The sequence below is a fragment of the Parasteatoda tepidariorum genome, chromosome 6 (genome assembly GCF_982258835.1).
Source record: "Parasteatoda tepidariorum strain Cologne lab strain chromosome 6, Ptep-v5.0, whole genome shotgun sequence".
NCBI classification, from domain to species: Eukaryota; Metazoa; Arthropoda; class Arachnida; order Araneae; family Theridiidae; genus Parasteatoda; species Parasteatoda tepidariorum.
Genome location: NC_141760.1, coordinates 19506751 through 19533244, shown reverse-complemented (window position 1 = coordinate 19533244; position 26494 = coordinate 19506751). Strand labels below are relative to the sequence as shown.

The following is a 26494-nucleotide window of genomic DNA, read 5'->3' as shown; positions in this document are numbered from 1 at the left end:
AATCCTACCCCATGTGCGTCTGTTCCGAGGGGCCATTGGACCAGACTTCATTTTTATGCATGACAATGCCCGGCCACACAGTACTGCTACTGTTCAAGAGCTACTGGAAAGTGAAGATATCACACAAATGGATTGGCCAGCTTACTCTCCAGATCTAAATCCCATAGAGCATGTGTGGGATGCATTAGGGAGACGTCTTGCGACACGATAGTATCCTCCTGGTTACATCCACCAGCAGAAAGATGCGCTAAAGGAGGAATGGAGACGTTTACCCCAAGAACTCCGGGATAATCTGGTGCTTAAATAGGAGAGACGATGCCAAGCAACAGCGATGCCAAGTTACAGTATAGGGGGAAGGCATATTCCATATTAGGAAACATCTGCCAGTTGTACTTACGCTTCTTCAGGCAATCATGTGTAACGCCACTATATGTCAAATAAAGCCTTTTTTTTGTTCCTTACCCTACTTTAAGCTTTATATTCATTTCTGCGCCATTATTCTTTCACCATCGCTTAAGTACAAAATAATGTACATCATATTCAAATTTCATGTCAATCGGATGATTTCCTGTAGAGTTATGACGAAAAACGCACATGTTGCTTAAGTTTTGCACACCAGTGTATATTCTATATACAGAGAAAAATATTCCAAATTACAGATTCAGATAAAAGTCAACAGCAAGAGGGATTTACTTGCCCTATAAAAAATCAGATATAATAAACAAACTGTTCTACAGAGCGTATCATTCATTGTATAATTTTGAAATTTTGATTTTCTTTCCGTATCCAAAGAAGGATGGTACTTTTTTATGGTTTTAGCAGTAAGCTAGAAGCTAACATAAATAATAATAATAAAGATATTAACTGATCTTGAACAAAGTTAGCTATTGTTTGAGTAAAAATAAAGGTAATCGAACAACTGGATATTTTAGTGTTAGCTTAAATTATACTAAATTTCGTAAAATAACTTAGTCTTTTGGTGAAATTATCAAATTTATTACAAACCAGTGTATTTACTAAAATTCGTTACCACAGCGCAATGGTAAAATGAAAGTAAATTTTGGTGTTCTCATTGAACCAGAAGAAAATGGTAACTTTTTCCATGTTCTAGTAGCTTTGACCATAATTTTTCTCATTGAGGAAAAAATTACCGTGATAAAAGTAAATCATAAATTCTTTTAAATTATTGATTAGTGAATAAAGAAATTGCGTTCATACAATTCTCCATAAGTTGATTTAAAGATTACCCTTATGTAATAGTATATTTTTTTAAACTATAAAATTTTTATGTTTTGTAAAAAAAATAATAATTTACAATTTTTTACAATCTTTTTAATTACATTTATTTTATGATAAAATAATTATTTGTGCCGCTTGTGGACTATGCATTTCGTTTCAGATAAAACAAATTAACCAACATTCAGTTATACTATAACAATTTTACTTTTGTAATATAAAGATGTAGAAAACTTGTATCGAAAATTTTACTTGATTTAACTAATGTCAGACAAGATTATACATTAATAAAAATTTATTGAATTGCGTCATTTTATAGAATATCTACGAATGTTACTGAATGCCTCGTGTTTTGCGGCAAATTATAAGAATTAATATCCACTTTACTTAGACATTGTCTATCATACCTAGAAATTCTGCAGAATTTAAATAGTCCTTAGACAAATTATTAAAAATTGTTCATTATAAACGGAGAAAAAAATTTCTGGTAAAATTTTCGTACGTGTAATGACATTTCTGGTAAAAACTGTTCATTTGGTAATATTAACGCTATTTAAGGTCATGATTTTCCTAATTTTTAATAATTTTTTTGTAATATTAGAGAACTGAAAAGTAAATTCCGATAAATTTACAAAAAAGGTCTTTAGAATTCATTCCTTTTGCTATTTGGTAATTTTAACCTTTTGATGCCCAAGTTTTACTTTGACTGTCTACTCTTCTACGTCTTATAAAAAATGGGGATTTTTTTGTAAATGACTGATAAGGAAAAGTGTTAATTATTTATTTACCTAATGTATCTCTCTGTTCTCTGTCAAAAGGAAAAGGGGCCGAACTGATGCATTCAAGTATTTAAGAAATATTATACTATGATATATCAAATAATGGTGTCTGTTTTATGCATCTTTCGTTTATTTATAAAATTAGATTGTAGTTTTTTTTTTTTTTTTTTTGGAAATACGGAAATAAAATAAAAACTTTTTCAATTCGGCGAACAGATAGCACAAGTTTTAGAAAGGCAGTATGAATATACAGTGCTCAAAATACTAAACGGACCATCCTGAATAACTTTTGATCTAATGATCGGGTCTTCACGTTCTAAGACTCAACCTCAATGGTACAAGGAAGTGATTCCAAATATGCTAATGAATTAGTGCAGATGATATTTTAGGTTACAAAATCAGTCCCCAAAACACTTTCTTTAAATAAACATACCTTTTTTCGAAAAATTCAGATTTCTGAACCCCAATGAACAGGAGGTAACTGCAATTTTGGAGATATGGTAACAATAGCTTGATCAGAAAAGCAATATACAGTTTGGATCCTTTATTATTAAATTTAACTTTTTCTAATTTCAACATGTTTCGAGAGCTGTTAGAGCGAATTGAAAAGTTTTTGCACACAATTATAAAATAAGATAATTTTACGCGAATTTTACTTTTTAAAGATAATTTTACGCGAAATATAAGTTTCAGTAAATATTTATTAACTTTTACTCTTTTGTTTAATAATAGTCGAAGAAATTATGCATTGTAAGGTATAAAAATTTCCTTATCATTTTAAAGAATACCATTTTAAATGGCAAAATAAAAATTTGAGAGAAATCAGCCTAACAGTTACTGAGAAATCAAATTTTACTGAACTTTCGATACCGAAAAATATAGTCTTCACGCTACCAAATGCTCTGAGGCGCAGAGGTAGCATTTTCAATATTGTTGTACTGTCCTTTTCATTTTTGTGTTGTCTGTCAAGAGACAAGTCCTTCCTTGTACTGAGAAAATGAGCTTGCATATGTATCAATCAAGTTCAAGGACTATTTGTTAGGAACGCCTCTGTAAAACAAATGATCAACAAAAAAAACTAGATGAACATATAATAAACATTATTAATCCAAATATTTATTTATTGTTGCTCATACATATGCAAATTCGTGTTCTTAAATCAAAGTAGGATTTAATACAAGTCCTTGTTAAGATGAAGAATAGATAACACAAATTAAAGAAATATATTTCAGAGAGGCATCTTTACTATAACGGTAGCGGGTTCGATTCCCACAGTATTCTTGAATATATAATTATGATTTCTTTCTCTATAATGAGCCAAAATTTAAATTAATAGATATGTCCAGATTAATCTTACTCAAAAATATCGTTGTTAAAAATATCGATTCCCGTGTAAAAATTACTTGCATTCTTTTCATTAATGTTACATATTTAAGGCTCTGTCTTAGTTTTGGCTTCGCAATTTTTCCTTGATTCATTAGAAATTCTTCTTTAGCTTTTACATGTACATAAAATAAAGCTAAACAACTCATTAAAGTGTTGCATTTTCAAAGCAATGGGTTGTACATTTGTCCATCCGGAACTTAACACACTCTAGATGAATATCTAATGTAACATATTTAACATGACGCAAGCATATCTTTGTCTAAATTAATTCTTCTATATTAACAGATTTTTGTTTTCGATGCCAAAAACATTCCTTTTATTTTTACTTAAAAATATGATAAATCGCTAAAACCTATCGATTCACATGTGGGAATTGTTTGCATTCTTTTCATTAATGATACATAGCTAAGGTTCTATTTTACTTTTAACTTTACAAGCCTTCCTTTCTTCATTAGCTATCCTTCTGTAGCTTTTATATATATAAAAAATAAGGCTAAACAACTCATTAAAGTGGTGCATTTTTAAAGCAGTGGGTTGTAAATTTATCCGTCCGGAACTTTACATACTCTAGGTGAATATCTAATGTAACATATTTAACATGACGCAAGCATATCTTTGTCTAAATTGATTCTTCTATATTAACAGATTTTTGTTTTCGATGCCAAAAACATTCCTTTTATTTTTACTTAAAAATATGATAAATCGCTAAAACCTATCGATTCACATGTGGGAATTGTTTGCATTCTTTTCATTAATGATACATAGCTAAGGTTCTATTTTACTTTTAACTTTACAATCCTTCCTTTCTTCATTAGCTATCCTTCTGTAGCTTTTATATATATAAAAAATAAGGCTAAACAACTCATTAAAGTGGTGCATTTTTAAAGCAGTGGGTTGTAAATTTGTCCGTCCGGAACTCTACACACTCTCTCTATTCATGTTCGAGTGAATTTCACCCCTCTCATATGAAGTACGGATTGTTATTCCTCCCCATTTCACCATTTCTGTATTTTGGAATACTTCTTTTATATTATTTGTACTTGCCCCCTTCAGAGTCGAAATTCTGTGCGCAGAATCGTTCCGCTGATATCGCGGAGTCGGGAAAAACGGGAAAGACCTTCCGCAGTTTCTATCGGTACCCGAACGATGAGCAGACGGACCGGAAAACCAATCTCTCAGTTATTCTTGAATAGCTCGCCGGTTAACAGATAGGATTAAATACCAAAAACTCATATCGTCTTCTTGGATATACATAGGTTTTGATAGATTTAATATGCGTAGTTTATAATGGCAAAAAATTAGGTGTTCGTAAAAAAAAATGTTAATTAATGACGGTGTTTTATTTGTTGTACATGTGCTAACGTTTATATGATATATAGATGAAAAAAAGTTTTTAAAATCGTTATTAAATAAACATTCATAACTTCTTTGACTTTGAGCATGTGATGTTATGCCACGTGGTTTTTATGTACCAGATGTCAAAGCATGATGGTACACCCTTTGGAATTTTCCTTTTTCAGACCTGAACTAGGTGATTATTCTTAAAGGAAAAATTATCTCAAGTGCTCACGTTTGCGGCGCTGTGACGCAGGTATTGTTTGTTGACTTATAATTAAAAAATATAATTATATAAATTAAAAGCTCTGCTGTTGTGATCAGAAATATTATATAATTAATCTGTTGCCCCCATCAACATATTGTGCACATTTAATTTTTTTTTGGATTTCATACTTCAAATTTCTAAATAAATACTGAAATATGTTTTTCAAAACAAGCAAATGAGGATTTATTTTGCAATACTTAAAATGAAGAGGAATTAAATTTCATTAGGTAAAACAAATTCCATGATGAAAATCGAGCTATTTAATGAAAAGGTTTGCATTTAAATAAGGAAAAGAACATAAAAGTATAAAAATTAGCTAATATTTGCATGTTTTATGTAGTTTTTAATAATAACAATTGTAATAAAAAGAAAAGATGTAAACAAAAAAAGAAATGTTGATCATTTATTACATTGTGGGGTTTTTTTCAATTTTTATTTAAAATTTTTTTGTGGCTTTCTTTGTGTTGCATAGACGCTTTTACCATAATATTAGCATTTAAATTTCTATGACCGGTTCTATTTATGAATTATTATTCGAATCAAAACTAGTATTTCAAAAACAAAAGGAATATATCTGCGCAGTGTTATTGTTTAAATCTTTTTATTACTTATTTTCGTAGTCTTTGCTGTTAATTTATTTTCTCTTTACGTAGTTAACGTGACCCGTTCCAACAGTAACTATACTAAATCATTAACCGTTATTATAACTAAAGTGAACATAAACACGTTAAGATTTTCAACTTTAAGCCTTTTTAACTATTAAAGACATTTTAAATAACTATACTTGTTTTTCAAAATCACTGATTGCATTCATAACTAATCATTATATTTCGAAAAGCTTATAACTATTAATATAACTCATTTAATTTTCAAAATAAAAAAAAGCAGTAATTTTCAGGAAATTTTGATCCTAATACCTGGTGATCTAAAGAATACAACTGTTGTATTAAGTTTCCATATAGGTTCACGTCAATTTATTCCTACCATGAATCGGAAAATCAGGAAATATTAGCCAATTTTTCTTTTTAAGGAAAAAACAATCAAATTTTAATTTAATTAAATGATTTTTATTATAGAAAAAAGGACTTCTTTGTTTAATATTCAGAAATCTTGGAGAATATTTCGATTTAAGTTTAATTTTAAGTAGGTGGTAGATAAATGTAAAATTAGTATTTTTAATTCAATGTAGTTCTGCTTTTTTTTTCTCTTTAAAAATTATTCTTAGTTCCTACCATTGCAAACTACTTGTGACGTATTTTTTAGAGTATAGGTTTATCAAAAAGAACTTTTTTCTCGGCTCTTTTTTTTCTTTTTTTCTTTTCCTTTCTTTTGCGCCGATGTAAAACGTGTTAAACAATTCACTTTAGAATTTTTTTCTTACTAAATAATACTAATAAAAAAATAAGTAATATTTGTATGATTCTAATACTGCGATGAGTTATAAATGACTTAAAAATCGCATTACTATAAAGCATATTTAAAAACAGACAAATATCCTACTCAAATAAGTTTATAAATTTTTTATATGTACGCTGTTTTTATTACCATTTCTTTCTATCTAGATACATGGAGATAGATTGAAGTATTGCAAAATATTTAACATTTACTTTAAAATATTTACCAGTTTTTTTAAAGACAAATATTTTTATTCTGCGAATTATATTTCCTGTTTAGATTTAAAAAGGAATTTTCTAAAGAAAAACAATTTATAATTGTAACCTACTATAAGTTTCTTTGGAAATAGTTTGGTATGAAATATGTATATTTGTATGCAAATTACTTCTAAAATATCTTAATATAAAGTTTAATCTTTCATGGCTCTATTTTGGTGTGTTTCATCTTCATTAGAAGGAGTGTTATTATTTTATTAATATTCCATGAGATATTTATTATTTATTTATTTGCATCTTTTCATTTTTTACTTGTTTTTTTGCATAATTATCTTCTTTTTTTTTATATCATTAGCATATTTTATTTGCCTTATAATATAATCTACCTTTATTTTGACTTATAGCAATCTGTAAATTGCTTTGTAACCTTAGGTAGAGGAAATGAAAAAAAAAAGAAATTATTAGTTAACAATTTTTGAATGTATCATATTTTGTAAACAGCTGAGAATTCTTTATTTAGTATCATATTAATTGATATAATTTTCTAAATATTTTAACTATCCTTAAAAATGTGATAGAAGTAATTTTCGCAGGCTTACATATCTTATAAAACAAATTAATTTAATTATTTTGCTAACAAATTAATTTAAATTTTAAATTTTTTCTAAATTTCTGAAAGAGATTTTAATTTATTTTTGGTGATATTTAATAACAATAAAACTTCAAATTATGGATATAAATTTTCAAAAAATTGTTTTTGACTACTATTGCTATAGATTAGTTCAATTTTCAAAATCATTTGCAATTTTTATGATATTTTATGATTTTATGAATTTTTAAGAATATAATTACTATTTAAATTGAAACAAAAATATGAATAACATTGAAAATAATGCTATATTTATTTATCCAAAAAATGTGTTTTAAACACTTTTCAGTAATCAATCTATATTTTTAAAGAAAGGTATTATCGACATAATTTTGTTTCGGCAGATTAAATGCCTAGATAAGATTAATCGTCTCATCGGTGTGATTCTTCATCTATTTTCTTTTTTTCAAAAAAAATCATTCTTTGCGCTAAAATGCTTGTTATTCTTTTTGTTTTCGAAAGAGCCGTCAAGTGCTCTTTTGTTGGAGTGTGTGAAAATAATAAAGCATGAATCATAATTTTTTTCAAAAACTGTTCACTCGAAATTAAACTAATACATGTATTTCGAAGTAAACATTATCGATATAATTCACAAAAATGTCAAATATTTGATGAATCTGCTGAGTAAGTAAGCAGTTTTTACAGTACTTTTTTCCGTCTATCATTTAAACTGTCATTGCTTAAACATCTGTGTGCTTGGAATTTTAATTATATAAATTATAGTTAAATATAAACTTGGTTTCATACTCTTATTAAATCTTGATTGTTGCGAATTCCATTAATTATAATAGAAATGATTTTGCGTAAAGGAATTGCTTAGAGTTTATCGTTAACCTCTTCACTACTGAAGTATTACGGAATATAGCAAAAAATGCTTACAGTTCCGAATTTCTATTTTACTGCCATAAATCATAATAGGATTAAAAAAATATATAGCATACTGCCAGGGGGCTAATATTTTTAGAAACACATACTTGAACCTCAGGTCTTACTTAAATAAAGGAATATAAATATGTCAAACGCTAAATTACACCTAAAGTAGGAACAAACATGCATGTTGTTATATCATGGTCTATTAAGTACAATGATGGTGATGGTGGATGATGGTGGACCAATGGAACAATGATGGTGGATAATTTAATAGTTATTTAGAAAAAAGAAATAAATTTTAACAAATACTAAGTTATATTTAAGTACAATGCAATACCGCATTAAATTTTAGTTTCAAAGCTTATTTGATTATGCAAATCAAACAAAATTAATAATTATTAAAAACAATATGACTCAAATTATAAAAAAATATTTAATACTTGGGTGGTAAAGTTTCAAATTTATGAGGGAAAAACACGAAAAGTGGAAGTTATTAAATGTATGTACCATAGATTGAAACAAATATTTGTTTTTAATTTTATGTAATTAAAATACACGTAAAAATATTACTACATACATACATAATCAAATACTCCTAATACTGTGAGATTTCACCTGACTACTATGCTATCATAAGTTTTGCTATACGTGATACAAATACGTGGACATGCATGTTTTTGACTGTGTTCTTTTTGAAAATTAATTATTAATTTGAAAGCTTCATTCAGATCACAGAACTACGAAGTAAAAAAAAAGTTATTTTAGAATAACTGAATTATATAATATTTAAAATTGCTTACGTTTTCGAGCACGTGGATTTGGCTTCATTTTTTCGAAAATCACTTCTGTTTAAGTGGAGTTCTATTCAAATAAATGGTATGTTCTGCATCTGTCAGAATCCCCAAAAAGCGCCAACATTCACGAATGTTTCAGTAAAGGTAATACTGTAAATTTTCGTATAGCGTGCTTTTAAAAGCTAAGAAGCGAGAGTCTACATATGTGGACTGAGGTAATGAAGAGGATAAAGATTTAATGTACAAAAATTTTACATAATTTAATAACTGTATACGTCATTGGCAAAAAAATACAATATTTTAATTTAAAAAAAAATAATGTAACGTTGCGTAATGCAAAAATGTGTATTTTAAAAGAAAAAAGACAATGTAAAAGTTATTTTTTGTAGATTAAAATTTTGAACTGTAAAAAATTCCAATTCAAATTACGATATAAAGTTCTGGAACATTTGATGTTCATCTGTAAAACTAATTTTACCATCAAATTCTTTTTTTTACCGAAAAGTATTAAAACGTAATTTTTTGAGTAATATTTATTTAGTTAGAGTGATTCCGTGATTTTAAGCTAATGTTAAAATTAACTTTAAAATTATGTTATATCAGATATTTTGCTCCGCGTATCCTGTTCCTGTAAAAATGGATTTTTTGCTAAAAAGTACAGCACTCTGAGTGCCGGTACTTTTCAATGCAATTTAATATGGAATTTTTTAAGATGTGGTTTAAAAATATACTAAAGGTAAAATGCTAAAATAAAATTAACAAAAATTTGCAGGCATTCAAAGGCCAATTGAAAGCAGTAATTCATGCGATTTGGGTATAATATGTCTTTCTTAACTTAAGAAACATTAAAAATATTTTTAGTGATTTATCATCTTTTGTATAGTTTTTTAATATAAAATATTATGTTGTAATTAATGCTCAACTTAGTATTATTACATGGGTATGCAAAAACTAAATCGATTTTTAATTTAGACTAGTGGTTTCAACCTACTTCCAGATGAAAAGAAATTGATTCCGTCGAAATAATTGATTTTGTCGAAGCAATTGATTGCGTTGAAACTATTTATAAGACTAACAAGTATCTGAAAAGTTTTAGACTCGGAAACTAAACACATATGGTAGTAAAGGAGTCTCATGAAACTCACTGTCATAAAATATTCAAAAACAGTAAATGATATTCTGTTAGAATTTTCATTCTAAAATTATGGTAAAACAACCGGCAGTTGTCTGTTCATCCGATTAACCCTAAATTTTACGGTTAGGAACATTTTTTACCATTACGGTTCTGGGACCGTTTACAATTATTATGGTTAAAAATCCATGACTACAAAACTTCACGGTTTTTAACCATTTAGAACTACCAATGTTTTAAAACCTAAAATATAAATTTAATTTAACAAAGGCGCTAGGCTTCTCGTTATGTAATGTGCATTGGAAAGTGTAGGACTCTTAAAACTCTTCCAGCGTTGAAGAGAACGGGGAAAATATTGTGGTGTCAACGCTGGGAATTGAACCTCAATTCTGCTGGACAGATTAGAATCTCGGCTATAATAAGTATGTAGATGCAAGGAACTTAGTGGCTTCATTAGGTGGACTTAGTTGGCGCTTAACTAATCTGGTTGTTTAACCGTATTAGGTGAGAGCAGCTAATAAACTGTTTTTCTCGCAGTTAGTAGTTTAAATACCATTTTATTTATGGTTATTTGACTGTCTTGTTTGAATATGGAAAAATAACAATTAAATAAATTGTTTTTTAACCGTTTCTTCCGAGAAATTTGTAAAGTGTATGATACATTTTAATGCAAGTAATTGCGCCATTTAAAAGCTGGTTAATTGTCAAAAAAATGGACAATAAAGAGGGTCCGTTAAATCCAAATTCTACTAGAATTTTTTTTTCTTTCAAAGTTATTATATTTAAACCACATTCTTATCATAGTCGTAATGCACACAGTGAGTTAGATTTAAATTGTATTCGTATTTGCTTCCCTAATGGTGTTTTCAGCATTTTGAGTAAAAAAAAATGCAGAGAGTTCTTGTTTAAATGTATTCACCTTCGTAAAAAATTAAAACGGTAGTAAGGAAAAAAGTATATTATTTCTTCACTTGATGTTGATTTATCTGACCGAAATTGACGATACTTCAATTAAATTACATTACATAATTACAATTGTAATTGTATTAATACAAGATTAAATGTTATACATCTTTGCATCTTCTATGTAGAAATTGTACTTGAAAAGTAATTTTTTAAAAAGTAATAAAATTATTTGTATTATTTGTTTTGAGTAATTTAAACAACATTAAGAGGCTCAGCCTCATTCGCGTTGTGTATTTTAAAATCCAAATGTTTTTTAATTGAAACTATTACGATTCATAAATCTAGACTCACGCATATGAGTAATGAACTATCGATTTTCGACTATGTTCGTTCAAGTTTTCATTGACTTAATCTTAAATCCCTGTGATTCTTCACCAATTTCTGTTGCGGTGTCTGCCTAGCATTTTTTTTTAAAAACCCGATGCATTTAATCAGATCTTATTACGCAAGTGAATTTCGAGACATGCATTTGAATTATAATTCTTTGGTGAACGCACTCGATTTTTACTGAGTTCTTTCTGAATTCACACTGTTTTTCGAACCATTTTTTTTGTCCATTATACCCACGGATTTCTAAAAATTTTAAAATACCCTATATTTTTAAATTGAACCTATTGCAACTCCCGAATCTTGAATCACGCATATTAGTAGTCACTTATCGAATTTCAACTATGTTAGTTGAATTTTGTAACGGCTTCATCGTAAATTCCTGCTAATCGTATGGATTTCTACAAGATCGTTTTAACACGATATTAATACAAGACTTGGAATTAGAAATTTGAGGAATGGCACGACAGTTTGAAGATAAAGAAAAGATAGGATTTTTCACCGATGATTGTAAAAAACAAGGGCTAAAACGGGGGGAAATATTACTGGAGTTCAATTGGGTATTTACTCTTAAAGAAAAAGATCACGGATACCCACACATGTGACTTATGACGTCAACACCAGCCTAAATAATTTTTTTTTTGCGTAACCGTCGTTGAACAGTCGATCCAATTTTTATTTTGTGAATTATATTTCCTGTTTAGATTTAAAAAGGAATTTTCTTAAGAAATACTATTTATATTTACAATCTACTACTAGTTTCTTTGGAAATAGTTTAGTACGAAATATGTATATTTGTATGCAATTTGCTTTTGTATGTAATTGGCCTTGATTTAACACAGATTTATTATTTTTTTCCGTATTATCACCGTGATATATTTCTTGTTTTGCGAACGTGGCAACTTCGATGCATAATTAGTTTGTTTATGTTCTACATGGCTTCGTGCCTATCTTATTGTTAAGTAAAAATATATGGTGAAAGAAATTAATTTTTCATGAAATAATCTTTGTAGAAGAATATAGAATGTGTCACTTAAGAAAACTGATACTTGTCGGGCTTGGCTTACTCGAAATAGAATGGAAGGAGCAGTTGCTAATGTAAACACACGTCACGTTTAAACAACTAATCAGAATCGATATACCCACGCTACGTCACTTGAAAGTATCACGCTCTCAGAAATTGTATGAATAAATATTGAACAACTGCAGCTAAAAATACAGTCCCAAAAATCCTAAAAACTCCCTTTAGTCTTTATGGCGCCATCTGTTAAAGCCTATCAAGACGATGAAATTTTTCCTTTTTGATGACGTTTGATTGCGTTAAAGAGTTTCTTGCTACCCATTCCCTTTCAGAATCCCCGAATAAGAGACGGGACAGACAATTTTGCTTGGGCTCTTTCATGATGTAACTGCTCATAAAACTATAGCCCGAAACCCCAAAGCTCTGACCTGGGGTACCTCTTCCTTAAAGAATATATCATAAAATGCTACATAAAATCCAAAAGAAACCAATTTGTTTGTCATCTTTGGAAATTATTTGTTTTTCCTGCAAATACTATCTTAGAATCTTATATTGTTCTATTTATTTGTATTTAATTGTTGCATAGTTTTTTTATAATATAGCTGATTGATTTCAAAATGACTGTAAACAGTACATTTTTGTATATTTTAAGCAAAAGAAAAATCTATATTTCCCGATTAAAATAATTTTTTTTTATTTCAAAGTACTTTAATAATTTTAAAGTTCAATTGAATACAGAAATGAAATATTAGTTTTTAACGTTTAAATGGCGTTTTGTATTTAACTAATCATTAGAAGCAGTATACTTTTTAGGGACAGTTTGAATAATATTTGATTTTATTCACATCGCACACGCTTCCAATTTAAATATTCGATTTTGTGTTGGGACATTTAATTAAAGGGAATTAGAGATCTATGTGTGGCACGTAAAGCCAATTGATGGTACAAATGTCTCATCATTTCGTAAAAGGGACTTTTAGGAATTTTCTGAGTGAAGAAGTTACAATCGCAGAGGGAGACATTAAGTATGCTGAAAGGAAGGAATATTTATCTTCATTTATTGCGCAATTAGCGGTGCTACGGTCCACTTCTAATTATTTGCTCCACTTTCTCGTTTTGCCTTGCGCTCGTAACGAGAGCTAAGTGAGTTTTCAAAGCCAAATTGGATGTGATAAACTCGTAACTCGCAAACCTTTCGAAATACTTGAGTGTAATGTTAGAAACAGAAACGAGAGGGCTGGTGGGTAGATTTCATTTCCCAAATAACCGTGTAAAAGTTGTTATTTCTGTATTTGAGATAAAAGTTTACGAGAACATTAAAAGACCTGTACTTTAGTTATTTATATTTACTCTATGTATTAAATAACACGTTTGCACTCAATAATTCTTTCACATTTAATATTAGTTTGAATATATTTTAACGTATATTTATGCACATAGTTTTTTTTCCCTGAAATAAAATAAAAGTTATTTAAACTAAAGTGTTAAATAGAATCATAAATTATTTAAACTTCGCATAGCAAGCAAAGCGTTTTCTGGAGAAAAAAAAATGGATGAGATTGTAAATTTATCAATAAAGTGATGCTCATGTAAAGCGCAACACATTATTTTATTTTATTTTATATCTGGAGTTAAATATCTGTCACAATTCTCAGTTAACGACTATCGGGACGCGTAGTCTTGTATTTTTGAACCCAATCAAGAAGACAACGGAACTCATGTATCAAGCATCTGGACAAACTAGCCTTTGAGGAAGACTTTTTGATGGAATCAACCCCTATATGCGTTACGTGTAGATGTTAACCACGAAAATCTCCCATGGTAAGGCCGACGGCAAGCAAGGGGACCCATGATCCGTCTACCACTGAAGATATTTTAAGTCAACATTGTGATCGGTGCGAGTCGGGAGCAAAATTCGTTTTAAACGCTGGTATTGGAACCTGGGCACCTCATTGGGAGGCGAGTGCTTTATCCTCTAAGCCACCGTGACTCGCAACAAATTATGAGACAGATTTTTAGGGAACACTAAGTAATCTAAGAACTAAAATAATTTTACGATTACTTTTACTTGCTTAAGTTTACGCCAAAAAGTGCTATAAATTCTTTGACATTTGCAATTTTTTTTTCACTTGAACAATAGAGAGAGTTTAAAACCCATTAGGTTTGATGGAAATACCAAAAGTGTATTTTTGTTTCTGAATTTAACATCCCAAATCACCCTTCCTCATTGTGCGCTTGTTTCTTTTCCAGCGTATACACTGGTATTATCATGCTCAAAAATAGAGAGGAAAGATACTTGAGTTGAAGAATTAAAAAAACCAGTTGCATTATAACTGAAATCATCGCTTATTAAATATCAATGAAGTAATCTCTTGGGACTTGTTTAAGTTCAGCAAGATTACTTCAAGAATACCCGCAAGAATAAGTCCGTATTCATTTAATTTTTTATTGCTTTCTAATAATTTTTAAGTCAATTGATATCAAGGGAAATATTTCTCTTTTTACGTGTTAATAAATTCACCATCTATCCGAGGAAAACAAACTACCGGAAGTCTTCCTGTCCTCCTCTGACGTCATAGCAGAATTTAATTATTATTATTTTTCCAGTTTTTCCTCTTAAATGCATTACTGCATTGAATTCGATGTGATGGGTGTTTAGGAAAATTAAACATCGTAATTTCAGATACCAAATTAGTGCACCAAAATGCAGAGCTGCTGACTCTTTCAAACTTTTTTTCTTTTTTTCGCCATTGAAAACAAATAAAAAATTTAAAAAATTAAGTGTCGAAAGATGATGTAAAAAAAAATAGAAAAAAATAGAATTTTCTTCCAGAAAATGAAACAACCACTGTTAATACTGCTTCCTACCAGAGAGAACACAAAACACACTTGAGAATAAAGGCAATATTTAATTATATTAATCCGTGATGGTTCAGGGAACAGAGTGTTCGCCTTACAAAGAGATTAACCGGGTTCGAATCCCAGCAATAGCTGCTAGATACTAAATTCGCCTTGCAATGATCTCATTACTGTCGTAAAATAGAGTCCCCTTGCCGTCAGACTAACTGTGGGAGGTTTTCATAGATTTTTCAAGTAAAGCAAATGCGGGTTAGTTCCATCAAAAAGTCCTCCATAAAGGCAAATTTCTCTCAATGTTTTATTCAAGCGTTCCTTATTCTTGTGGATTGTGTTCAAAATTGCTAAACTTTGGAGTTGAACATTAGTAGTAATCCTAAAATATTTGGTCGGTTGTTCAATGACATTATAAAATAAAATAAAAAATACTTAATTATAAAACCACGATGGCTTCCAGGATATAGCTCACGCCTCCCATTGCGGTGACGCTGGTTCGAACCTCAGCGATAACTTTTTGAAAAGAATTCCGCACCCGGCTCGCACCGACAACAGTTCTGATATAAAATATCTTCAGTAGTATTCGGATTATGGGCACGAGTCCCCTTGTCGCCAAGCTAACCGAGTGTCGTTTTTGTGGTTTTCCTCTCCATGTAACGCAAATGCGAGTTAGTTCCATCAAAAAGTCCTTCAAGAAGAAAATTCCTCCTAATACTTGATCCAAGTGTTCCCTTGTCTTCTAGATTTCGTTTAAAATTACGAGGCTATGACGTTGAACATTAGTAGTCGTAAACTCAAAATTGGGTCAGCTTTTCAACGACGTTTATAAAATAAAGTAATTAATTCAGAAACAGAATTCCACACTAGCATAACACCATCATCAATTTTTGTGGTATATTTTATTGCTAGTTTTTCTTTCCAGAAAAAACTTTACTCAAAACAATGGCTATAATGCTGATGATTGATTATTTTCCCCCAGTGTTACAGTTTTAATTGACGATTAAATATTGATACTAATCTTTCTGAACAATAAGTGTAAGTAATAAAAGTATCCGTGCAGTGATATTAAATGAACCTTAATTAATTTTTCAACTTAAGCATCCAAGACGTAATCCATGTAATTGTTATTTAAATTCCGTAACATGTGTGGGCAGATACATAGCACGTACAATTAACCGCTCAAATCTAACACACTTTGTGTGTCTGAAATCGCCAAAACATGTTATTCTTATCGCTATCAAGGGCTGGGCTATTCTGAATCAATGACACGCAAAGTGTGAAGTTTGGCGATAGTCCTCTGCATCTTTTAAGATGTGTGTCCAACACGAAAGTGAATTCTACTTCAATTTTACGACAAGTTTTATCATTTGATTAAAAAAACTTCAAGGCGTTGTGACCTCAGACTACAACGCTATATCCGACGTCACGCCCACTGTTATATCGGAGTCACGTTTTCCGTTTTCTGTACTCCAGATCGGTACACCATTTCTTTTATTGGGACAGTAAAATGAAAATGATAATGCGCCAAACGTGATGTTTTGAAACATCAGTGAAATTCGGATGTGATCTCCATAAGGAAAAATAAATATTCTAAAAACAATGCAAGATGTTGAAGCATCATGATCAAAAATTTAAAGATATGAAAACGGTGCTTTTGTTTAAATAAAAGATAGGAAAAGTGTATTGAAATTATTTGCCTGGATACATGGACTAAACACTTCCTTTTAAATAAAAGGGAAGGTTTAGAAATAGAAATTATTCGTCTGAGTTCGGTTAATATTTGTTTTATGTTTAGGTAAAGATCACAAGTTGTTTAAAAATTTCATAACCTTTCTACAAAGCGAAAGCAATGATATATTTTATTGTTCTAAAACTTAGATTGATAAAAGAATTTTGAAAAATAATATATTTTCTTAAATGTTTTAAGAATGATGTGTTTGAAATTCAAGATAAGCTAAATAACGTGTTGTAAGATGTAGGAAGATGTAGCAAATAGAAAGACCTTTTATAACAATGTTATTTGCTTTCAAATCATTATAAATCGATTTATTATTTTAATAATTTTCCGATTGCTTAACTAGTTCTTCTAACTACTGGTTTTTCTAATGATAAAATATTAACATCTTAATTAATTCGGATTATTTTCATAAAATATTTATACACGTTGAGTAAATTTCGTCAAAACAGTTCATTTCATTTTGTTTTCAATTTGTATCACCTTTTAAATATTTAAATTTTTCATCACCTCCTATTGTATCACGTTAATCGTATCGTATATGTCTTTAAAAAATCACATCGTATTTTCTAAAGACATATTAAAATAATATGGGGAACTTTCTTAAACGCTATAACATTTCTCTAAATCTGATTGTTTTCTAATTGTGACTATATATTGAAAAATATACCCTGATTTTTTTTTATACGTTCTGATTGCTTATAGGATACAGTTTTAAAACTCTCTAAACACGGCTTCATTATACAATTGCATTTAAATATTTAATCATGTCTTGCTGCAACCTAGAAACATTGAAAAAGTTTCAAAAGTCATGTTATACCGCCATGCGTCAGGCCACCCCGTGCATGAACGATCAATCGAAATATTTTTAATGCTTCTCTGTATTGAGTGTGTACAAAAATAACAGAATGTGGTAAAGTTTGCTGAGTTTCTTGTTCTATGGGAACATAAAAAAGAATGTGGTAATTTTATCAAGATACCTTAGAGTATGGCATAAAAACCATTTACTTTGCTAAATTTACCTTTCATTTTTATACTTTTTACTAAATGTTAAGTAATAAGACTCTAATTTTGAAAAAAACAGAATTTCCGGTAAACCGTTACCATATGAACGGAACAATTTTCGAAATGAATGCTTTAAATAACGTATATTTAGTTTTAATAACTAGATTTATATTTTTTTTTCTTACCAAAAATGCCATTACCATACACTACGGCATTTTTACCAGAATTTTTTTCTCCGTGTTAGATGATAATGATCTTTCTTAATATGATATATCATTAGTAATAAAAAATGGTCTGAAAAGTGTTCTTTATTTATATATTTAATTAATAACATTGACAAAATAATTATTTTTAATTTAATATTAAGTGCCTTTTTCATTCATTCTAAAATACTTCTAATAATTTCTTTCACTGGTTTAAAAAATTAATTACGCGTTCACTGTTGGTACATGTTAACTCAATGCTGTTTTTTTTAATTTTTTAAATCACTCTGCCTTTTATTATGCTTTATGAAGCTTTAAACAAATAATCATAAATACTTCTAATAATTTCCTTTACTGGTTTAAAAATTACGCGTTTTCTGTTGTACAGGTTAACTCAATGCTGTTTTTTTATTATTTGATTTTCAGTGCCTCTTACTATGCTTTAAAAAGCATTCAACAAATAATCGAAATATTTGCAATCTTTAAAAGTTTATTAAATTCAAGAAATCTCTCTAAACTTTAAGTTTATAATTTATAGCCATTCACTCAGAACAGCCCCCATTAATACCCGAATATACCAACGACACAAACAACACTATCTATGAAGCAAGCCACCATTACATTTACAAAGTAACTAGTCCTATAGTTGGAGTACTGGATAAGCAGATTATTCATAACAGATAGAATTCGCAATAGAATTGTGGAATTCGCATACCGCAGCTCGAGAAGCTTGAATAGTCAGAGAATGCAATAATCTGTAAGCAACGCGTGGGTGGAGGGTGGAACGGAAACGCAGGTAGCACTACCTGCTTTGGATTTCATTTCGCTGCCATCTTGATTAGGTTGCTCTCTGAAAAGTCTCATTGGGTTGGTTAAATTACCTCAATTCCTCCATTAATTAGTTGTAGTCCTCCACAATGGAGAATAGAATGCTAGTGAGAAGTTTAACATGAGGCAAAATTTTACTAAGTCATTGATTAGTATAGATGGAGGGTATGTTTCGGGTGATTTAATCCTAAATGACATGGCGAATGTTATTAGAGATGTATTTATGAGTTAATTTGCTGAAATTTGAGAATAGAATGTGGTTATTGTTTTGATTAAATAGCGAGTTGTGTGCTTTAAGTAGTTACTTTTAAAATGTTATGAGCATTTATTTATGCCACTTTAAAAGTTTCAGGAACAATTTAAATAAAACTGAATTATAATTTTGTTTCTCCCTCAAGTAAGGCGTTTAATGTAATAAACGGGTTTTAAAAACCTTCAATATTTTATGTAGTTTTGATACCTATAAATTTGTTTATGATTAGAACGATCAACATTACGGGTTCGAATCCCAGTCGATACGAATTCTGCATAAGGCTTGCACCGACCACTGTGCTGACGTGAAATATCCTCAGTAGTAGACGGATTAGACGTCCGGTGGCTGAGCGGTAGAGCTTCGCGCTGTCGCGTCACAGGTCCCTGGTTCGATCCTCGGGCCGGGCAAGGCTGACTCAGCCTTTCATCCCTTCAGTGGGTCGATAAATGAGTACCAAGCGTGCTAGGGAACTAAACACTGGGGGTTCCGCGTTCGGCTGACCACCTGACCGGAACATCTGCTCCTGCACCCCAGAGCCCAAGGTCAAGAAAACTGAGATGGGCACAGTAGGCCTTGGCCCTCAAGGGCTATCGCGCCGCTGAGAGTAGACGGATTATGGGTTAGAGTCCCCTTGCCATCAGGCTATCCGTTAGAGGTTCTCGTGGTCCTCCTCTCCATGTAACGCAAATGAGGGTTTGCTCCATCAAAATGTCCTCCACGAAGGCAAATTTCTCCCAATCTTCTGGATTGGGTTCAAAATTACAAGGCTACGGAATTAAACATTAGTAGTAGTAAACCCATAAAATTGGGTCGGCTGTTCAACAACGGTTATAAAATTATGAAATAAAATAAAACATTTCATATACACATTGTGTTAACACATTACAGTTGCCTGGTAAAAAAAAAATATTTTTTTTTTCTGGCTCATTAAAACTACATGAACAATTTCATTCTTAATTTTTATCAGGTCAAAATAAAACCACCATTTATCTGCTAAAGATTTCCACCGTGATATATTACTAAGATAAAACCTCCAATTTTAATCGATAATTACGGTAATATGATTTTTTTTTACTTAAGTTCAATTGAATTAAGTTTCATTAGAAAAAGACCCACTTTATCTGAGCAATGATGAATAACTCTTTTCTTAATAGCATTTTATACATCGTTTCAAAGTAAAAAGCTATATGTTTAGGATTTAATTAGCTGTCTACATTGTAATTAAAAAATTATTGTATTGTATGGCAATGACATTTCTAGTAAAGGAAAAAAAGCATATTTCTGGTTCATAAAACCAAAATATATGGTATTTAAAACATTAATTTAGCAATTTTTCCGTAAACCGGGATTTAAAAATTGTGGTTCATATTACCATATATATATAGTAAAAAATACAAAGCTAAAAAATTTATTCATCCGAATAAAGGGTTTTTATACCTAGCACTGAGGAATAATGATAAAATTATCAAACTTTATCACATTATAAAACCATATTTAATTGTTAATTTCTCCGAAATCGTTATTAAAGCTTATCGGCAAAAATTAGTGAGGTTTTTGGTGTTCAAATAGAGTCGAAACATGGTAAAATTTACCCTATTCTGGTAATTTTGACCATACATTTTTGTGTGTGCATGCGTAAACTGAATTTAGCTCTTAACTCTATTCAATGGTTTCAAAATAAAATCTATATGTATATTCAATAAACACTAGGGAAAAAATCATTACGCATCCTGAAAATTTTATACAAAATGAAATATAAGAATCTTCCAATACATGTAATCTTTGATCAAATGATTCCATCATTTGAATCTTCCTTCATAGTTAATTTTTTTTTCAATTTTTCTTAACATCGACGACCTATCAACGCTAAGTATAGATCATATTTAAGTTTTCTTCCGCTAAATAACTCATCGGCGTCTGAAGTATCATCTCAGCAATTTAAAACGCATTTTAATTACTCCAAGCACTCAATTTCATTATAATTAGAAATTAATGGTACAATGGATTGCCTTGCCGATTAATATTTATACTCAATTTAAACGAATCGCTTGATTTAACGATTCTTCCTTTTTTATGCTTATTTCTCATACTTAAAAACCTATAATACCATAATTTCTTTTTAAAAAAAATATGGTTCATCTTTAAGTTTTGTAAAACTTTGTGCATTTCAGCTCCCGTTAAAAAGAAGGGAAAAAAATGTTTTTTCCTCCCGCTACTGTCACGCGCGAATTATTTTCCTCTTTAAGAATGTATCATCTATTTTTCAAGAAAATTGTTTTTGCGGTAGATTCGTTCTGTTTTTATTGACTTAAGGGCATTTTATTATTTGCGGCTGAGTATTTGCAAGCATATGTTTGTGAAAACACATCTATTTTGCGTACAGAAAAACGATAAACAGAAAAGAAAATTATTTGTTTTTCTTTGCAATTGTTTTTTTTTTTTTTTTTTTTTTTAATGTTTGTTGCTTTGCAACTAAGAGTTTTAAAGCGAAAAGAAAGATGTCGCTTAAAAATTTATTATATTGTCTTACTACTTTTCCAAAAAAATATCGTAATGCAATTTCTTTTAAATTTACCATTACTTTATTTTAGTTAATTAAACAAATCTAAAAAATCATGTAATACAAGTTTAATATCTTATTAAGATCTTAAATCAAATAGTATTTTAGAAGAGTTCAAAATACCAACAAAATACACACTACTTTTTGCTAACGCATCGACGCATGCATAAACACGCATACGCGCACGTGTTAATTCCAAATTTTAAAAATAATTTCTTGTTCTAAAATTTTTCTTTTATCCCTGACTGATATATTTTTTAATGATTGATATTTTATTATCACATTAAACTGAAAATTGTATCTGATTTTGCTTTAAAATAATCACTTTAATTTGTTTATGTCTTAAAAGTAAAAGAACGAGTTTAAGCCTTTAAAACAATTAAGACATATACTTGTATTAAAATACTAAGAAGTTTCACTTCTGTGAACTTACTCATATATAAGACTTACGGATATTCACACTTAGTTTCACTTCTGTGCAACTGTTAAAAGCGTTATCTTCAGCTTAGAGAATAACTTTAGTTTAGGCTAATGCATGTATTCTAAATTTGATTGTGTTCAGGTGACTTGGTTGACTCCTGAGATTCCGATATTCTATCTTTACTCTCAAATCAAATAGAAAAGAGTAGGTAGATCATTTGCTTATAATAATGTTCGCCCCAAAAATACCTAATATTTGAAGAAAAAAAATTATTAAAAACAGCAACAAATGGAAATGCATGGGGATGATGCGTTCTGCTCAGGAAGCAAACTTTCAGTCTCCCCAAGTTTCAAAATTATTTAAAAAGCTCAGAGAACATCGCTGCCAAAAGGATTAAATTTAAAATAGTATTATTGAACCATCATAATTTGTACCAACAACTAATAATAAAATTGTGGAACACATCTGTAAATATATTAGCTGTACATTAGCTGTATAGAGTCCTCATGCATCAGTAAACATTATTTTGGTACTTTTTCTAGCCAGAAGCTCTCTATTCGGTCATGGTATTTTGAAATTTGGTTGAATAAATTTTCATTGTTCTTGAACGAAACGGAGCAAACCATACCTTACAATCTCCTTTCCGTTTTCATTTCTTTAGTTTTAAAATCAAGAGCCATTTTTGGAAATAATTTGAGGTTAAAATCATTACCAATTGTAAGTAAATATGTGATCATATACGGTTCGCACCAATCACAATGCTGACGTAAGGTACCCCAAGTGGTAGACGAATCATTAGTTAGAATCTCATAACCATTGAATTTTATACTAAATTATTTGAACAGTCATTGTTGAACCAACTATATTAAATTATTTGAACAGTCATTGTTGAACCAACTGTATTAAATTATTTGAACAGTCGTTGTTGAACCAACCATATTAAATTATTTGAACAGTCATTGTTGAACCAACTGTATTAAATTATTTGAACAGTCATTGTTGAACCAACCATATTAAATTATTTGAACAGTCATTGTTGAACCAACCGTATTAAATTATTTGAACAGCCATTGTTGTGAAGCCAGCGTTAAGCAGTCAACCCAATTCTGAGTTTACGACTACCAATCTTCAACTCCGCAACCTTGTAATTTTGAACCCCACCCAGAAGGGAAGACAATTCCTGGATAAAGCATTGGGACACACTAACCTTCGTGGATGACATTTTGTTTAACTAACTCACATTTGCGTTTCATGGAGATGGAAATCAAGAAACATTTCCACAGTTAGTCCGACGACAAGGGGGATTCTAACCCATGATCCGTCTACCATTGAGAATATTTCACGTCAGCACTGTGGTCGAAGCGAGACGGGAGCAGAATTCGCATCAATTGGACACCGCAGAAAATCAAACCTGGATCACAACTGGGAGGCGATAGTTCTATAGCCACCTCTTAAAGTTTTCTTGGTTCTCTTCTTCACGTGATGCACATGCACTAGCACATGCGTGTTAGATCCATCTAAACGAGCATGTCAATGGCGAGTTTGTCCTGCTGTTCAACCCAGTTGTTTTCTTGCATTTTGAGGTGGGTTTAAAATTACAAATTATTGGGTTCGTATTTAACCATTTACATTTATATTTTTAAGCGATATTTATAACCATTGAACTGAAGATACGTTGTTCAATGTCGATTATAAAACAAAATAAAATTAAAAAAAAAACGCTTAATGGAAATCAGATTGAAAGCTTTCAGTTAACCAAATAAGTTTTATCGAAAAATATTGGCTAGTTTTTCTCGTTATATATAACGTGTGCAAAAATAATGTCAGCTACCGTCTAGACATCAGAAAAATCTCTATCTTTTGAAATTAAAAAGTTAGTTAATTTTGATGCAATCATTTCATTTGGGTTGTAGTTACATTAATAACGAACGAGAACTTGAAATAATAGTCATGAATTCAAAAGGGAGTATGAGTAGAGAAAACTAGCATCTTTCTTCTGAAGACAACTGAATCGCGCTGTCGACCAAAAATTATTATCCAGAAAGTCTTTTCTAATGAATAAATTAGCTGCAATATGCTAATTTGAGATGATCTTTTCGCAATACACAGACGAAAAGTTATTCGGACTTAATGAGATAGAGCGACATACTAGAGAAAAGATTTCGTTTCTGCTATCTTGTTAATTATGCATTCGCTATTTAGAATTGAACTGACTTAGATTATACGATGATATATATATTTTACGTTTGATAAAACTTGGCATCAATCTTACTGAAAATAATCTAGATTCGTAAACTTGATTAACTTTTTACTTTGAAATTTAGAATCATGTTTAAGGTTAATCAAAGATAATAATTTGTGTATTTTGTTCTTTGTCAAAACTCTTAGTTGGAATGACATTTCAGTCTTTCTCAGTATTTTTATTTTATGTTATGTTTGCTGTCATCTCTTATTATAATTACATAACTTCACTTGGAAAGTTTCATGATGAACTTCAAATGTGTATAAAACTTGAGATAATTGTTACTTATCTTTTAAAACTGCATTTTTTAAACATAGTTGTTAATGTTTCATCAAAAATTAAGCACTGCTATAACGGCCAGTTGTTAGCCAGAGAGTCCTGACGGTAAAACGACGTGATATGGTCACAGCATTGTCCATCGACCGCGTTTGCTTCCGAGTGATGGATCTCAGATCAATAGATTTATTGTTCATTGATCTGAAACTTGGAAGACAACTGCCACTGGGGGGGGGGATAAAAGGGAGTCGCCTTGCTCAATTTTTAAAAGGAACGAAATTAGAGTGCACAGTCGCAATAGTTCTCTAAATTTCATATATAAAGGGAAAAAATTCTTCTGCCTGCTAAATATTTGTAAAAATATTGATTATTTTGATCTCTTTCTCGTTTTTAACTTCGATGAATTAAAATCGATTGTGATCCATAAAAACTGTCTTTTAGTTGACTGAAATATTGAGGGGGACTTTCAGATATTTCTAACTATTGAGGGGGACATATACTCACCTTCCCCCTCGTTAACGGCTCTCATTGAGAGACCTAAACCTAAACCATTGCCTAAGACAATGTTTAACCTATTGTATAACAAATAGCCTATAACAATGCATAAAATTTAGTAACGTATCAACTTTTTCTTTGCTAAAGTTAAGCATAAGTTAGTGAACTAACTTTTGCGGTACTGTGAATTATCCTAATAGAGATTTTTTGAATACATATCGCTCTTATGGTGATTTATAAATAGCGAGAATCTAATGCAAGATACCGAAACTTAAAAGGAATTATTATTTACATTTTCTTAAGAAACATGACTATTATTTACAAATCAAATGTAATAAAATATCAAATACCTTAGTCAAATGTTTATATATAGAGCATTTTGCATAACTACACCATGGGCAAAAATGTTCATGTTCTTAATTTTTCCTTTATGTGCGATCTTTAAAATTCTTTTGTTTTTAATGCTCATCGTGCGAACACTTAGAAAAAAACATGGTCAAAACTACCAGACTATAATAAAATTTACAGTGTTTCTGGCTCTATGTCAGCACCAAAACGCTCATTAGTTTTTTCAGGAGCACTTTGGTAATGATTTACGTGAAGTTAATAATATAATATAGTTTTATAATGTGTGTTAAAATATGGACAATGTTGTAAAATTCTTTAATTTCATCATGATACCTTAGAGCATGGCTTAAAAACCATTTTTTCGGTTAAATTTACTTTTCAGTTTTGTATTTTTTTTACTAAATATGTGGTAATGAGAACTATACTTTTTCAAACCAGAATTTCAGATAAACCGTTACCATACAAACGGAAAAATTACCAAATAAGAGGTTTAAATATCATATACTTTGCTTGTTTATTTTTCAGCCAGAATTATGATTTTTTTCTACCAGAAATGTCACTACCATACAGTAAGACTATTTTACTACAATCTTTTTCTCCATGTACCAATACTTGTGTACCAATACTTTGTTTTTATTTGCAGCTTATACATTTTATTCTTGTTCCAATACTTTCAAACAGACATAAATTTATAATTTAGTTCAAAACTCTTACAATTTCCAAAATATCTACATTTAACTCATAAAATAAGTTTTATTTGCTTATTTTCAAGATTAAATTTTTAAACTTCCACACAAAAAAGACTAATTCCAAGTGGCTAAATTTACATTCGATTTCTTTTCCTATTTTTAAACTCAATAAAGGCTACACCGGGATATTTGGAACAACCTCTTTATTTTAAA

General features: G+C 30.1%; 1 protein-coding gene across 2 annotated transcripts in view; it reads left to right on the top strand.

Annotated features, from left to right (window-relative positions):
• The window catches only part of LOC107440233 (uncharacterized), a 513892-nt gene that overhangs the window by 74930 nt on the left and 412468 nt on the right, over positions 1–26494 (top strand). The window contains exon 1 of one of the 2 annotated variants that reach the window (XM_087165503.1): positions 4524–4992. The exons of the other annotated variant lie outside the window; for it this stretch is intronic. The gene's annotated coding sequence lies outside the window, so the exon portion shown is untranslated. Of the gene's footprint in view, positions 1–4523; positions 4993–26494 lie in introns of those variants that run through there. 2 annotated transcript variants of the gene reach the window in all.